A 14,953-nucleotide genomic window follows, 5' to 3' on the forward strand; every position below is an offset into this window, starting at 1 on the left:
AGAGCAGTGCCTGGCACACTGTATACACTTAAAATAGGTTGACTGTTTTTATTTTAACTTATTATTGGAAGTGCCTGAGAATTCATTGCAGTATGAGACAGGCAGGTAGATAGGGAATAAAGGCTGGGAATATAATCATTTTTAATATATTTTATTGATTATGCTATTACAGTTGTCCCATTATTCCTCCCTTTATTCCTCTCTGCTCTGTACCCCCCCTACCACCCACATCCCCCCCACCTGCATTGCACCCCCACTGCCCCATTAATTCATGTCCATGGGTTGTGCATATAAGCTCTTTGGCGTCTACATTTCTTAATACTGTTCTTTTAAAAATTATATTTTATTGATTATGCTATTACAGTTGTCTCATTTACCTCCTTTATTCCTGTCCACCCTGCATACCCCCTCCTTCCCACATTCCCCCCCTTTTAGTTCATGTCCATGGGTTGTACATATAAGTTCTTTGGTTTCTATATTTCCTACACTGTTCTTCTACTGTTCTTCTGTGCTTCCACTGTCTATTTTCTACCTACCACTTATGCTACTTATTCTCTGTATCTTTCCCCCCTCTCTCCCTGACCCACTCCCCTGTTGATCACCCTCCATGTGATCTCCATTTCTGTCTTCTGTTCCTGTTCTGGTTGTTCGCTTAGTTTTTTTTGTTTTTGTTTTTGTTTAGTTGTTAATAGCTGTGAGTTTGTTGTCATTTTAGTGTTCATATTTTTGATGTTTTTCTTAGATAAATTCCTTTAACATTTTATATAATAAGGGCTTGGTAATGATGAACTCCTTTAACTTGATCTTATCTGGGAAGCACTTTAACTACCCTTCTGTTATAAATGATAGCTTTGCTGGATAGAGTAATCTTGGATGTAGGTCCTTGCCTTTCATGACTTTGAATAGCTCTTGCCAGCCCCTTCTTGACTGTAAGGTTTCTTTTGAGAAATCAGCTGATAGTCTGATGGGAACTCCTTTGTAGGTAACTGTCTCCTTTTCTCTTGCTGCTTTTAAGATTCTCTCCTTCTCTTTAATCTTGGCTAATGTAATTATGATGTGCCTTGGTGTGTGCTTCTTTGGGTCCAACTTTTTTGGGACTCTGAGCTTCCTGGACTTCTTGGAAGTCTATTTCCTTTGCCAGATTAGGGAAGTTCTCCTTCATTATTTGTTCAAATAAGTTTTCCACTTCTTGCTCTTCCTCTTCTCCTTCTGGCACCCCTGTGATTCAGATGTTGGAATGATTAAAATTGTCCTGGAGGTTCCTAAGCCTCTTCTCATATTTTTGAATTCTTGTTTCTTTATTCTGTTCTGGTTGAATGTTTATTTCTTCATTCTGGTCCAAACCGTTGATTTGAGTTCCAGTTTCCTTCCTGTCACTGTCGGTTCCCTGTACAGTTTGCTTTGTTTCACTTTTCATAGCTTTTACCTTTTCCTCTGTTTTTGCAACTATACTCAACCATTTCCGTGAGCATCTTGATTACTAGTGCTTTGAACTATGCATCTGATAGGTTGGCTATCTGTTCATTACTTAGTTGTATTTTTTCTGGAGCTTTGCTCTGTTCTTTCATTTGGGCCTCCCCCTGCCCCCTCCCCAGGAGCACCTTTATGTAGTGAGGGGTGGAGTCTTAGGTGTTCACTAGGGTGGGGCAACCCACTTTGCTGTGTTGTGATTCTGTATATGGGGGAGAGGTCTGAGAGGGAACAGTGCCATTTGCTCTGCTCTCTGCTCTCTGCTGGCTTTCAGTCACTTCTGCTACTACCCACAAGCAAATTGGGCTCTTCTGGTGCTGATTTCTGGGTGGGTGGGTTTATGTACATTCCAGGACCTGTGGGTCTCTCCAACGACCTCTCGTGTGAGGCTGAGAGCTTCTTTTACTGTTATCTCAACCCTCACAGGTTTTTTTCAGTCAGATGTTTTGAGGCTTTATTTCCCCACACTGGAACCCTGGGTTGTGTGGTCTGTCTCACTTCCCACTTTTTCCTCCTGGTTTATCTGCATGCAAATGTGGGACCACCAGGTCCACCAGCTGTGGCTTCGCCTGGTCTGTCAGCCTCCTTGCTGGAGTCCTTTCCACCCGCCCGTCTCCACCCCTTCTACAAGTTTGGATGGATGTTTCTTATTTATTTATTTATTTATTTTAGAGAGGGAAGGGAGGGAGAAAGAGAGAGAGAGAGAAACATCAATGTGCGATTGCTGGGGGTCATGGCCTGCAACCCAGGCATGTACCCTAACTGGGAATCGAACCTGTGACACTTTGGTTCGCAGCCCGCGCTCAATCCACTGAGCTATGCCAGCCAGGGCCTGAATGTTTCTTCTTTAACTTCGTGGCTTTTGGACTTCCATATAGTTCGATTTTCTGGCACTTCTGGTTGTTTTTTGTTTTTAAATTTGTTCTTATCCTTCTTTTGGTTGTGGTAGGAGGCAGAGTGTGTCTACCTATGTGCCTCCATCTTGGCCACAAGTCTAGATTGAATTATTAAAGTTCATACTGAGTATCTTTTGTTATATTATGATTGTTTGCAAATTGGTTGTGTACTATTGTAAAACCAGAGTGCTTAACTAGAAAACCTACCATTAACCCAGACTTTGCCAAGTAGTAGTGAAAATATTGCTTTATCAAGATATAGAAAGAAAAAGTTGTCTATTTGAAGAGTCAAGAAAAAAGGTGGTATTCTCTTCTCACCAAGAGGCTTATCACGGTTAGGGAAATAGTAATGTGCAGTTGCTGATCTAATCTAATTTTGAGTTTTTTTTCAAAACCATGAATTTTCATTTTGGTTTTTCAGATATTCTTATAATCTTCCTGGGGAGATTTTTTTTTTTTGAGACATTGCTTACATTGTTGACTCCTCTATATGGAATGTACTAGGCCATTTGTTGTTAATTTTGTAGTTGTATTAAATTCCATTCATTGCCTGGGTTGTGAGCATCAAAAGCAAGCTTAGACAGAAGCAGGATCATTTGCAAGTCATGTAGCTTTGAGCCTGAAGGGTGGTTTTTATAAGTGTACTTTTCAAATGGGCTGAGATTCTATGCTGTGTTTGGGATCAGTAATTTAAACTTGGGGATCTTTGCCAGTTCTCTGGGAAAGCCCTTTCTGAGATCCTGAGCAGTTGTTATTCCAAAGCAAGCTCTTGGGGTGAGGCTGGCAGTGATATTGATAAATTACTCTTAAGATACTTGGAGCCAACAGACAGGGCTTTTGTAATACCCTTCCAAGTTCCCAGGCTTCCCTGTGAAATCTGGGAGAGCTAATCTGAAAGGCCAATATTCTTTGGGGCAAGCACAGGAAAAGCTTGTCCCCTCCTTGATCCTCATGCATGCGTTTCTTGGAGGAAGCCAGGCCTATAGGTCAGAAAGGAGACAGAGAGCAGTACAGCTTGCATTTTTAGTCTTCCCCTGAGGCTACGCAGATAGTTTCAAGGGCAACCTAGAATTATCTATAGGCTGTTCGTAGCTTACAGTGTTGTGGATGGGACCACTGTGTGCAAGAGCATAATTTATATTTAGTTTGGGTCTCAGCATCAAGTTGTCCTTTTTCAAGTAATTTTTATAGGAGGTGGTGGTTTCTCTGATAAGATTTCCATTGCAAGTTTAACAAAAAAGATGATGAAATGTGGTTATTACCTAACCAAATTGCCTCCTGTACAGAGAAGCTGAACTGGTGCTTTGCCTGGAGTTGGCCTGAAGTTTTCAGAAGCTCAATTGCTGCCTTTATAAGGCTGTGCCTGGGGTTGTATTTCCAGTCTCTCTCAACTTTTGTTCCTGTGGAAGGGAGGAAGTGGAGCTGTGACAGATATATTGCCAGATAGCACACAATAGCACACAAAACGAGAAAGACATGGCATGAGCCATTCAGAGACAGATTTATGCTTTGTGCTGCCCTCAAACCATAGATCCATCTATTTCAAAGAAACAACCTGCCCACTGTCTTATATTTCAGATGGAGATGCAGCTTAGAAGAGAGATGCATGCCGACTCCTGGTTTAGCTTTTGCCAATGATGCTACACATTTTCTGTAGTCAGTTGTTTCTGTGGGGATGGGTAAGTTGGTTTGACAAAGAAATGCCTGTCTCTAGAGAAGTGGAAGAAGGGAGCTATCGGGGAGAGTGTTTGGCCATGCTGTCACCTTAGTGAAGTACATGCCTCCAAATTCTGCTGGTTTTTGTTGCAGTCAAGCCTGTATTAGGCATTGAAGGTATTGCACTTATTTTACAAGAAAAACAAAGCTAGAGAGATTGTAATTGACCCAAGGCCATTGTGTTGGGACATTCATAGTTTCTTTTTGGTTTTCCCCTTAGGCCTGTTTCCTGGAGGTGTGACAGAATCTACACATGTGTGTTTCTTTCATTGATAGCACATGTGAAACAGAATTGCATAGTGGTAAATAGCAAGAGTTCTAGAACCTGTCCAAAAGTGTTCACATCCAAGCTCAAATGTGTCATAACTACATGACCTTTGTGCCTCAGTTACGTTACCAGCAAAATGGTAACTTACCTTATACAGTGGTTTTAAAAGTTAAATTTAGTTAACACATGTATAAGGCACTTAGATATAAGTGTTCAGTAATCTTAGCTTTTACATTTTTGAAATGTATTTTGATTTCATGGAACATGAGTGGGGTGTGTGTGGTAGAGTGTTCTGCAAGCATTTCAAATGTAAAAACGGAAAACTCTTCTTGCATTAAAATGTACTTGGTAGTTTTGGTAGTTTTAAGGAACGAAAAAATATTTTTGGGAATGTTCCAAACTTGGAAGAAATCAAGAAAAGAGAGGACTGTGTGTATGAAGTTTTGCACTTCTCCAAGGTAGACTTGTAAAATATGTAATTGTATATCTATTGTCAATAATCATTTATTCCAGGGAGGAGAAGCAAATCTTAGTTATATACATTCTCTCCTGTGAGGTATTTTCATTTCATTTCATTTCATTTTATTTATTTTAACTGGATGAAATGGTTACGTGTTACCTTAGTTGAGTGAATTTATGGACATGAGAAATTTTTTTAACACTCAAGTACTCCTGAATGAAATCATTTACCTTTCCTTGATTAAATTAGTTTCAGTTTTATCTTTTAACATTGTGTATTTTTTAATGTAGACATTACAGTTTTTTTGTCGGTTGTGTTTTTGAATATCATAGAATTTTTTCTGTTATATTGGAAAAAATAATTGCATGTGTGTGTTATTCTCTGAGTGAAATAGGTTTAGGCATGCTGCCTTACACTAAGTAGAAATCCCTTAGTAGTTCTCCAGAAGAAACTCTTTGGTTCAAGTCATTCATTGGCTCATTTGTAAATATTTAAGTATTGTTGTATAGGTAGGGGAATCTTCAGAATTGTCATAGTATTTTGTCATAGTATTTTGACAAATACACTGATTCAATATGAGTTCCAATAAAGTCTGGTATGAATTTACTTTAAACAGCTACTTAATATGATTAATCCCAGGCCTATTTTTTGTCATACTTTTTTAATTAAAGCTTCCCCCCCTCATTTTGAAGATTTATTGAATTATCTAATCATTTTACTACATTCAGAAATATTATAAGTACTCTTATATTTCCTCATTAAAGTTATACTCTGTTTTCCAAACATTTCAGTGACATTTTCAGTTGAACAGATCTATTTCATTTACTGCAGAATTTTCACAAAACACTTGTTCTTTTCCAGAGCAGAAGTAGTTAATTTTATCTGAGATGTATTTGCTTTTCTGATAATATAGTAGTCACTGTTCACACAAAAACATACTGGCACAAATTGCAACATTTAATAAAGAAGTTTTGCATTGTTTAACTGAATTAATATTGTTTAACACCTTTTTTTATTGTTCAAATACAATTGTCTCCATTTTCACCCCACCACGCCACCCCTTCCCAGCCCTCCCCACCTCCCACCCTTGAACCCACCTCACCCCTTTGGCTTTGTCCCTGTGTCCTTTATACATGTTCCTTGAGACCCCCACCCCCATTATTCCCTATTATCCCTCTCCCTCCTCCTCTCTGATTACTGTCAGATTGTTCTTTATTTTAGTGTCTCTGGTTGTATTTTGCTTACTTGTTTGTTCTGTTGATTAGGTTCCTGTTAAAGGTGAGATCATATGGTATTTGTCTCTCGCCCTTTGGCTTGTTTCACTTAGCATAATGCTCTCCAGATCCACCCATGCTGCCTCAAAGGGTAGGAGCTCCTTCTTTCTTTCTGCTGTATAGTGTTCCATTGTGTAAATGTACCACAGTTTTTTGATCCACTCACTTCCTGATGGGCACTTAGGTTGCTTCCAGCACTTGCCTATTGTGAATTGTGCTGCTGTGAACATTGGTCTGCATAGGTTCTTTTGAATTGGTGTTTTAAGATCCTTAGGGTATAATCCCAGCAGTGGTATTGCTGGATCAAAAGGCAGTTCCATTTTTAGTTTTTTTGAGGAAATTCCATATTGTTTCCCATAGTGGCTTCACCAGGCTGTATTCCACCAACAGTGCACTAGGGTTCTCTTTTCTCCATAACCTCTCCAACATTTGTTGTTTGTTGATTTGTTTATCATGGCCATTCTGGCTGGTGTGATGTGGTATCTTATTGTGGTTTTAGTTTGCATCTCTCTGATGGCTAGTTTTGTTGAGCATCTTTTCATATGTTTCTGGACCCTCTGCATGTCCTCCTTGGAGAAGTGTCTGTTTAAGTCCTTTGCCTATATTTTAATGAAAAAAAATTTTTATTGTGGTGAAAAGGACATTGCATTTTCATTTTAACCATTTTAAAATTTATATTGCAGTTTCAGTACTGTAAAGTGTAGTCATATTGCTGTGAAATAAATTTCTAGAACTTTTTCATCTTGCCATTCTGAAACTCTATAGTAGCGATTTCTAACCAATGTGCCACAACCGTTTTTTAAACCTGTAATACCTGACTCTTTAGTCAGGGGCCCTAATTTAATTTCCCTTAGATTGTCAAATAAAACAGTGACAACAGCCAATATAACAATAGCCTTCTGGTGTGAGTGGATCAATATTATACCCATTTTTTTGTAAGATTGGCCACAAGTATATTTTTTGCTGAGCTGCAGAATTTTTAATTAGTTTGTGTGTGGCATGCGATGAAAAAGGTTGAAAGTCGCTGCTCTGTACCTGTTAAACAACAACCCCCCCTTTTGCCCTTCCCTTTGCCCGCATTAGCCCTCTTCTACTTTCTTTTTCAATGACTTTGACATATAGTCTTTGTCTTTTTGTGATTGGTTTATTTCACTTAGCATAATATCTATGTTCATCCATGTTATAGCATGTAACAGGATTTTCTTCCTTTTTAAGGCTGTTCTTCCATTGTATGTGTATGCTACATTTTGTTTACCCATTCATCCTTTGATGGTTGTTTGGATTGTTTTTACCTTATGGCTGTTGTGAGTAGTGCTGCTAATGAATACAGGTGTGCAAATAACTCTTCAAGTCCATGTTTTGAGTTCTTTCGGATATCCAACCAGAAGTGGCATTGCTGGACCATATAGCACACCTGTTTTTAATTTTTTTGCGGAACCTCCATCCTGTGGTTGTTCCACCATTTCATAATCCCACCAAGCATGCACAAATATTCCCCAGGCCTGTTTTTTAGACACTTATTCAGAACTGACACAGTGGTTCTGTGGATAACAGGGTATCTGTGAAGGGGTTAGGAGGTCCTGTTTCAAGTTTGATCAGGCCCTGGAAATCAGCCTCATCAGTATTGGTTAATCATTTGTTAAGGTCATACTGCTAGGCCAAGGCCTGTAAATTGGTACTGAATTGTGCACAGAATGTTGGCCTGGGTGTTTGGAGACTTAGACTGCAGTTGCTGTGAATGAACTTAGTCAAATCACCTCAATGCTCTGCTCCCCACCCTTGTCATCTGTAAAACGTGGAGGTTGTACTTTTCCCTTATCTTACCTATTCCAGAATCCTGTTGTCCATTCCAAGAATCTAGAAAAGATATTGTGTATACTTTGGTGTAATTATCTGATAGATCAGATTTCAGATTTCTCTTAGCACCATTTTAGGTTCTGTTCTTTGTTAAACATCTGTTTTTCTTACTCTTTTTCTGTCACAGACAACTAAGTGATGAAGAGGGAGACTTGCGGTTAAGAATTCTGTCACTGCCCTGGCTGGTGTAGCTCAGTGGATTGAGCATGGGCTGTGAACCAAAGGGCCGTGGGTTCGATTCCCAGTCAGGGCACATGCATGCGTTGCAGGCCAGGTCCCTAGTGGGGGCCATGTGAGAGGCAACCACACATGATGTTTCTCTTCCTCTCTTTCTTCTTCCCTTCCCCTCTCTCTAAAACAAACAAACAAACAAACAAACAAAAACAATCCTGCTACTGATGCAGAAGCCTAAGCTCAAATCCTTGCTCTTCCATTTACTAGATATGCATCTTTGGACAATTTAATGAACCACCATGACTCAGTTTCTCCATCTGTGAAATGGAGATAATGGTACTCTGGTTTTTGTGAGGTTTAAATGAGTTAATGCATGTAAGGTGCTTTGCATGGTGCCTCGCATGTCATAAGCACCCAATAAGCTTAAATTCTAACTAATTATAATATCCTAGTTGTGATAGGAATAAATGAATGATGTCATCTTCCATTAGAACTCCACATCTGGCTAACTTTATACTTCCTGAGGATGTTGTTTCTTTACAGTGTACCTCTGTAGGTGGGAAGGATACACTTATTGTACAGGTGGAAAACCTGAACAGCAGAGATTATACTTTGTATCTCTGGTAGTAAAACTTCATTCTCATCATTGCAGCTCATTTCTTCTTTGTCTGTCATGTTGTCCCAAACTTAATGACTGTAAGGCCTCATGCAAATGAGATTTAACGTTAGGATCTGGCGAGGACTCTTTCTCTCTTCTTTGCTCTTTTGTTAGCAGTCAAGTTTCCAAGCTCACATGAGCTAGGAACATTTTGGTTTCTCTGCAGACCAAGGTCTAGCTGCTCAATTCTGGTGGTTGGGAAAACACTGGGTATTTATATCCTTTTAGAGATCTAACATAGTACCGATACTAGCTTTTTTAGTACTGATTTAGCCCAGCCACTTTAGAAATCACATTTACATATTTAACTTAGCCAGTCTTTATAGGTGGGTAGATCTTGTATATGTCTGCTTCAGGTTACAGCAGTGTTGTGATTATTCAGCCATTGCAGTTTCTGTTAATCATTAACAGAGGTGGAAAGGGGACAGCCCATCCAGAAAAAACAAAGCCTCTCCTTGAAGAATCCTCAAGCCATGCTCAACAGATAATGGTGGACATGCTGGAACCTTCCTAGTTGTTTTCCCAACTATAAAATGAAGGGCCTGTACCAGGGGATATTCAAAGGGCTTTCAAATTCTAAGAGTCAGACATCATGAGACTGGAGATAGTGTCATAGGTTCTGATGATGTAATGAAGACCTTCCTTGAGGGGAAGTATTTTAACTGTGTGTCTTGAGGAGAAGGAGGCATGAGGAGATGAGGTAGGCATTGGAGGAGCACCTGGAGAAAGGAGAGACCAGTGAGGATCTCATTTATAGGTAAGTTATCCCTTCTAGAGTGCTTGAGAGGCAGTTGTACCTTGGGACCAGGGCAAGCTCTGCTCTGAAGTGGCAGCTCCATTAGTCCAAAGATGCCTTCTCTGGTGACTCTGTTGTGGTCCCTCAGTAGGACCAAGGCTTGCTGCCCTGGTTCATAGCTTCGATAGAGAAATTGACAGATCTATGTACCCCTCTGTTTTTTTGCTAGCATTGACTTCACACCCTGTTGCTGTTTATGTTTTGATGAATGATTAATTAGAAAAGTAATCATTTGTAAATTATGAGTGAACCAGACATTTGGCCCTGCCTGTGGGGAAATGGTGCCTCTGAGCTGGATGTAGCTTGCAGCCAGTACATCAGAGCAGCAGTATTCCCAGACCGGAGATGAATTTACATGAAGTTCTTTTCAGCATGTTAATAACTGTTACAGCCGAGTAACTACTGAACAATAATAGCAAATGGAAAGACTAAATATTTAATGCCTCTATATCATTTTTAGCTTTCTGCAAAATTTGCATTTTGATTTAGGAGCGAATTGAGGGAATCTTGGACATTCTAGGTAGTGTTAGCTTGTTTGAGTTACATTCTTTGTTTCCTTTTCTTTCTTTGTCCTTAATTGAATTAGAAAGATAAAGTGAGTTCTTGCTGAGGTGGATTTCACTAGGGAAGTGATTTTTCTGTAAGTTTTAGGTCATAGGATGCTTCTTTCCTGGCAGTTTGAATCTATATGTCCGGTCAGCATCATTGATTAAATGCCTGATGAGGCCTGCATTGTCTCTAAAGTTATAGCTTTCATCATACTACTTTCCTGCTTTGAAACTTCAGTGACTCCTCGATGTTTCTAGGATGAAAGGTCAACTTCAACAGCCTGGTTTTTAAGGGCCTCAGTGATGTGACCCCAGCCTGCTTTCCAGTCCTGCTCCCTCAGGCAACTCCATGTGGACCGTTTCCTTACTCCAGTGTGGTTGACTCCATATCGCTGTAGTATACTGGAGGATTTCTCACCTCTGCATCTCTGCTCAAATCATTCTGTGGCATGAAATTACCTTGTCTTTTTCTCTTCCTATCTAAAGCCTACCCTTTCTCCAAAGCCCAGTTTTGGATGTTTCTCTGACTGCATAGGAAAACTCCTTTTGAAATATAGAGAAGACTAAAGCGGGTCACAATTTTCTGTTCTCTCTATTGCCACCTTTCTACCTTAGGGAATTCAGAATGAATACTACTTTTCCCCACTTCCCGCTTGGCCATCTTACTATTCCAGACAAACTAAGATGTTTGTTTAGGTGGACAAGTTGTTGTTGACTACAGAAATTTCTGAGGATTAGAGTTGAGTTCATCAGGGAAACTGGGCTTAAGAAATGGTGCTATGTTTTCTGAGATCAAAGGGTTTTGACACAGAAGTTTTTTAGCAGGATATTGACTTCAAAAACTGATAACATTCATAAAAAGTCTTGTTTCAGTCTGAGGCTGCAGTGGTAGAAGTAAGGTATTTAGACTGGAGTGAAAAAGACTCTAGGTCTTTTTACTCTGTTGTTGAAATTGTCTTGGAGTGTTGAGTTCAGACCCAGGTAAAATTATAAAATTCAGAGAAAATGATCAGGATGGTGAGGTGAACCTGCAAACCTGAAGGCTGTGTGGGCAGAAGAGAGCAAGGGAGTCTGTGTCCTCTGTGTTTAAGTAAGTATTCAAGAGGCTGTCTTCAGGAAGAAAGGTATATTAGAGTTCATGTTTGGAACTATAGAGTGAAAAGAAAGATTGCTGGAGGTAGGATATAGGAAGACGGGCATCAGATCAGTATAAGAAATACTTGCTCAAAGTGAAATTCCTCAGGAGTTAGTAATTTTCCCAAGTGTAAAGGGATATGCATACACAAGACAATATTCTAATCTTAAAGATATATGGCTTTATAGTGAAAGGACCACAGATGCTAGAATGGAAGACCTTTAGAATAGGTCATTTTCTCCTTAAGGGCAAAATCTTTACCTTAGGTTTTTGAGAAGGATTCAGTAGAAAGTAATAAGCCTCACTGTATGAAAAAATAGTAACAAATCCTGACAAGGATAAAGAAACAAGAGATACAGTTTACTGAATTGATACTGAAATGATGGTGAAAAGCATGAAATCTAGAACAAGGGATTCTTAACATTAGGTTCAAGGACGTTAGAGAGTAGGGTATAAGAATGAGAATATATTGGGTTGGCCAAAATGTCTGTTATGTTTTTTTCTGTAAAATAAAATACACATTTTTATTTTCACCAGTAACTTTTTTGATTTGGATATTTTGAGTATGTGGGCTATCTCCTGCTATTGGCTCCTAGTGAGTAGAGGCCAGGGGTGCTGCTAAATATCTTCCAATGCATAAGACAGCCCCACGGCAAAGAATTGTTTGGCCAAAGTTTCAAAAGTACTAAGACACTTTGCAAACCACTTCTTTTTTGTTGTTCAGTTGCAATTGTCCCACCTTCTTCCCCATTGCTCGCCCCTACCCTGTTCTGCCTCCCCCTACTCGCACAGTCAATCTCCTCCATTGTCCACGCCCGTAAGTTCTCTATTCATGTTCCCTGACTTGCCCCTCCCCCTTCTTTCCCCTGTTATCTCCTACCCTTTTCCCTTCTGGTCACTGTCAGTTTGTTCTTTAATGTCTTTGGTTTTATTTTGCTCATTTGTCTGTTTTGTTGATTAGGTTCCACTTACAGGTGAGATCATATGGTATTTGTCTTTCACTGCCTGGCTTATTTCATTTGGCATGGTACTCTCCAGTTCTATCCATGCAGCCTCAAAGGGTAGGAACTCTTTTCTTTCTGCTGTGTAGTATTCCATTGTGTAAATGTACCACATTTTTTTTTTTATCCACTCATTTACTGATGGGCATTTAGGTTGCTTCCAGCACTTGGCTATTGTGAATTGTGCTGCTGTGAACATGGGGGTGCATAGGTTCTTTTGAATTAGTGATTCAGGATTCTTAGGGTATAATTCCAGCAGTGGTATTGCTGGATCAAAAGGAAGTTCCATTTTTAGTTTTTTGAGGAAATTCCATATAGTTTCCCACAGTGGCTGCACTAGTCTGCATTCCCACCAACAGTGTACTAGGGTTTCCTTTTCTCCACAACCTTGTGAGCCCTTGTTTGTTAATTTGTTAATGATGGCCATTCTGACCAGTGTGAGGTGGTATCTCATTGTGGTTTTAAGTTGCATTTCTCTGATGGTGAGTGATATTGAGCATATTTTTATGTGTGTATGGGCCCTCTGTTTGTCCTCCATGGAGAAGAGTCTCTTCAGGTCGTTTGCCTATTTTTTAATTAGATTGTTTGTCTTCCTGGATTGGAGTCTTGTGAGTCTTTATATATTTTGGAGATCAAACCCTTGTCCAGGTATCATCGACAATTATGTTTTCCCATATGGTTGGTTCCCTTTAATTTTGTTGATGGTTTCTTTAGCTGTGCAGAAGCTTTTTCATTTGATGTAGTCGCATTTGTTTATTATTTCCTTTATATCCCTTGCCTTAGGGAATGTATCAGTGAAAATATTGCTGTGTGGGATATCTGAATTTTCTTGCCTATGTTCTCCTCTAGGACTTTTATGGTATCATAACTTGTATTTAAGTCTTTTATCCATCTTGGGTTTATTTGGGTGTGTGGTGTAAGTTGGTGGGCAAGATTCATTTTTTTGCATGTCTTCGTCCAGATCTCCCAACATCATTTATTGAAGAGGCTTCAATTTACTTCATTACTTTCCTGCCCCCTTTGTTAAATATTCACTGACCATATTGACATGGTTTATTTCTGGGCTCTCTATTCTGTTCCATTGGTCTATGTGTCTGTTCTTATGCTAGTACCAGACTGTTTTTATTACAGTGGCCTTATAATAGAGTTTGATATCTGGTATGGTGATCCCTCCTACTTCATTCTTCTTTCTCAAGATTGGTGAGGCTGTTTGGGGTCATTTATTCCATATAAATTTTTGAAATATTTGTTTGTATCTGTGAAATATGTCCTTGGTATTTTGATAGGGATTGTGTTGAATCTATAGATTCTTTGAGTAGTATGGACATTTTGATAATGTTAATTCTTCCAGTCTCTGAACACAATAGTTTATACTTACATTTATTTGTGTCTTCCTTAATTTCTTTCTTCAGTGTTTTTGTAATTTTCTAAGTACAGGTCTTTTACCTCCTTGGTTAAGTTTATTCCTAAGTATTTTATTTTTCTCGTTGCTTTAGTAAGTGGGATTTTCTTCCTAATTTCCGTTCCTGATATTTCATTATTAATGTACAAAAATGCTTTCAATTTCTGAATATTGACTTTGTATCCTGCCATTTGCCAAATTCATTTATTAGTTTGAGTAGTTTTTTTGGTGGAGTCATAGGGTTTATTATGTACACTATCATGTCATCTGCATAGAGTGACAGTTTTAGTTTCTCCTTTCCAATCTGGATGCCTTTTATTTCTTTTTCTTGTGTGGTCATGGTGGCTAGAACTTGTAATACTTTGTTAAATAGAAGTGATGAAAGCAGACACCTTTGTCTTGTGCCTCCTTTTAGGGGGAAGCTTTTAGTTTTTACCCATTGAATATGATATTGGCTATAGGTATCTTGTGTATGGCTTTTATTTATTTATTTTTAAAAGATTTTTATTTATTTATTTATTTTTAGAGTGAGGGGAATGGAGGAAGAAAGAGGAGGGAGAGAAACTTCAATGTGTGGTTGCCTCCTGCACACTCCCTACTGGGGATCTGGCCTGCACTCCAAGGCATGTGCTCTGACTGAGAATCGAACCAGTGACCCTTTGGTTTGCAGGCCAGCACTCAGTTGACTGAGCCATTCTAGCCAGGGCTAGCCTTTATTATGTTGAGGTATGCCTCCTCTACTCCCACTTAGCTGAGTGTTTTTATCATAAATGGGTGCTGTACTCTATCAAATGCTTTTTCAGCGTCTGTAGATATGATCATGTGGTTTTTGTCTTTCATATTGTTTATGTGATGTGTTACACTTATTGATTTGCCTATATTGTATGATCTGTGTATCCCTGGGTTGAATCCCACTTGATCATGGTGTATGATCTTATTAATGTATTGCTGAATGTGGTTTGCAATATTTTGCTGAGGATATTAACATCTATGTTCATCAGCAATATTTGCCTGTAGTTTTCTTTGTTTGTTGTGTCTTTATCTGGTTTTGGAATTAGGGTGATACTGACCTCGTAAAAAGAGTTTGGGAGTCTTTCCTCTTCTTGGGTTTTTTGGAATAGTTTGAGAAGAATCAGGTGTAGCTCTTCTCTAAATGTTTGCTAAAATTCTTTTCTGAAGTCGTCTAGCCCAGGGCTTTTGCATGCCTGGAGTTTTTTGATTACTGCTTCAATTTCACTAGCTGTTATTGGCCTATTCACGCTTTCTGCTTCTTCTTGACTCAGTTTGGGAGGATTATA

General features: G+C 39.1%; 1 protein-coding gene and 1 long non-coding RNA gene across 8 annotated transcripts in view; both read left to right on the top strand.

Moving 5' to 3' along the window:
• AUTS2 (activator of transcription and developmental regulator AUTS2) overlaps positions 1-14,953 on the top strand; it is a 1,155,833-nt gene that overhangs the window by 80,285 nt on the left and 1,060,595 nt on the right. The gene's annotated exons all lie outside the window — the stretch shown is intronic.
• On the top strand, positions 2,372-6,949 carry LOC118499252. The gene is made up of 3 exons (XR_004901778.1): positions 2,372-2,600; positions 6,768-6,777; positions 6,939-6,949. It is a non-coding gene; the product is annotated as an uncharacterized LOC118499252 (long non-coding RNA).

The sequence above is a fragment of the Phyllostomus discolor genome, chromosome 3 (genome assembly GCF_004126475.2).
Source record: "Phyllostomus discolor isolate MPI-MPIP mPhyDis1 chromosome 3, mPhyDis1.pri.v3, whole genome shotgun sequence".
NCBI lineage: Eukaryota > Metazoa > Chordata > Mammalia > Chiroptera > Phyllostomidae > Phyllostomus > Phyllostomus discolor.